The following is a 2,507-nucleotide window of genomic DNA, read 5'->3' as shown; positions in this document are numbered from 1 at the left end:
TATAAATTCAAAATGAATATGGAAAACTTGATAAATATAAAAAAAAATCAAATACTTATTTTATAAAAGCATCTTAATACACAAACATAACAATTGATAAGCAAAAACCGATGAACATTTACCGCAAATGTTCATATATAATTTTTTTTTTTTTTTTTTTTTTTATTATTTTTTTTTTTTTTTTTTTTGCATGCGTATAAAGCATAAAAATATAATATCAAATGTGCAACTTATAAATAAAATAACATTTAATTATTAATGTGTTACATGCGCTAAATAACACAACATGATTAATTAAAAAAAAAAAAATTAACAAAAAGTTACTAAACCTAATAACTCTACATTTACGAAAAAATAAAGTTATTAAACAAGCACGACACAAAAAACTATTCGTTAAAACTAATATAACATTATGTTCATTGTCAAAATACACTCACAAAAATGAAACCGTGATAAACAATAACCAAACTAAAAAACAACAAAAACAACAATCGAATTAACGAAAATTAGTATATACGTAACATATAATGAGCATAACGAACAACAACAATATGAGTTATTCATATAAATTCTTGTCTTTTACATTGTTGTAATTTTTTTTTTTTTTTTTTTAAATATACAATGCATAAATGTGATACAAAAACTACAAGCCTTATTAATATTGTAACATACAAAAAAAAAAAAAAAAAAAAACATTAAGTTTTTTTCCGAATGCATATAAGAACTATATTAAAATACTTACACACTTGAAAACTAATAATTCAGTTTTAACCTAAAAAATAATACAAACATTAAAAGTGAAATGTTATAAGTATATAATTTAAGCTTGTAATTGTATATTGGTACTATTATATATATTCTTATGCTTTTTTATTTAAATAAGTACTACATATTCAAAAATATGCCATTTTATGTCGTTATAGTAATATTATATTTATTTCTTAAGTTGTAATTTTTTAATAACATTTTTTTGACAAATACAGTGTTAATATCGTCACTTTAGATATTGACAATCTTGACACTGCTTACATGTTTATTCTCTACTATTGTCATCATTACTATCTTCATATTCTGATCATTTTTATGTAAATTATAATTTTTATATTTTTTACTCAATTTTTAATTTCAACATACTATCTTAGTAATACCTTAAAGTTTTTTTCCTTTATATCGTTTTATATTTAATATTTTTATTCAATGAATGATTGATTGATAGATTGATTACTTTTAATACATGGTTATTGGTTTTAAACTTGTCATAGTCTGGTCTCTTCATATTCACTACTTTCTCCCAAAAAACTAGAATTATTATCCTCATCTGGAGATTCATCTTCAAAAGATAACATTGGCATTAATTGAAAATCGTCCTCAATTGGTTGCTATAAAAAATAAAAATATGCGTAACAAATAGTTTTATGCACACTTTATAAATTTTATATAACTATATATATATGTAACAAATGTATTTATATATATTTATACTAATCTTACATTGTTTATCATTCTGTATAGACATATACATATAAATATTATTATAATTAACACTATAAAATATGTTAACAGAATAAAAACAGTCACATGATGAGGTAACAACTGTCCATAATTAATAGGCTATATAGTAACGTTTCACAAGACTCTATGTAATAATATTCCAGTTTCATTTCCATTTTCCATATTATCTGTAAAACACAGTATATTACTTTTTTTTATATATATTGTAGTCAAACATAGTTAAATGAATTTAATTCGTTTTTTAAAAAAAAAAAAATATTATATGTTTCATTACATGTATTTGTAAGTAGAGTACTTAAGTTTTGATTCTCATACTCGTTATCAAATGGGTCACCTTCTGCCATTATGATTAGTTATATTTTCAAATCTGTAAACAAAATAAAAATACATAACATGTTAAAAATAGCTACTATATTATTATGTCTATATGTGTTACATTATTATAAATTTTTTTTCATATGAAAATTATAATATATAGTAAGTTTAAACAATTAAATAGGATCAAAAGCTTTCAATAAAAATATATATACAACAAAAATGTATTATATCAAACATAAAAAATAAAATATTAAGCCTGTTTATATTTTTATGTATTCTAAAAAAGTTCATAGTTTTTACTTAACGAAAAGCTATACGACAAATGCAATATTATGAACTTAAATTGTGAAGCAATAATTATAATGCATGATTACTTTTATTATATGTATTATGAATGATTCTATTTGCAATTATAATTATATGTTGTATATATGTTAATATTATGTAAAAAAATACATAAATACAATAATATAAAACTGTTAAATCTTCAATATTTAATGAATTTTAAAACATATGTATATGTATATGTATATATATATATATATATATATATATATATATGTGAGCGTATATATACGAACATGTATATAATCGTATTACGTATTTTGTTTTACATATAACAATTAATATTTTCAAAAAATAAAAATATATAATATTAATTTTTAGTAATATGTTAA

General features: G+C 19.7%; 1 long non-coding RNA gene across 4 annotated transcripts; it reads right to left on the bottom strand.

The window, feature by feature from the left end:
- Positions 1-232: 232 nt before the first annotated feature.
- Positions 233-2,270, bottom strand: LOC113224482. Of its 4 annotated transcripts, none has more exons than XR_003309199.1 (4): positions 2,131-2,270; positions 1,787-1,879; positions 1,492-1,679; positions 233-1,379 (listed from the first exon to the last, which is right to left on the bottom strand). It is a non-coding gene; the product is annotated as an uncharacterized LOC113224482 (long non-coding RNA). The 4 variants fall into 4 exon arrangements; XR_003309197.1 differs by having other exon boundaries at positions 1,828-1,879; XR_003309200.1 differs by having other exon boundaries at positions 2,205-2,262.
- Positions 2,271-2,507: the final 237 nt, after the last annotated feature.

The sequence above is a fragment of the Piliocolobus tephrosceles genome, unplaced genomic scaffold (assembly GCF_002776525.5).
Source record: "Piliocolobus tephrosceles isolate RC106 unplaced genomic scaffold, ASM277652v3 unscaffolded_44930, whole genome shotgun sequence".
Taxonomy (NCBI): Eukaryota; Metazoa; Chordata; class Mammalia; order Primates; family Cercopithecidae; genus Piliocolobus; species Piliocolobus tephrosceles.
Note: the sequence above shows the minus strand (reverse complement) of the source record. Positions and strands in the feature narration are given on the sequence as shown.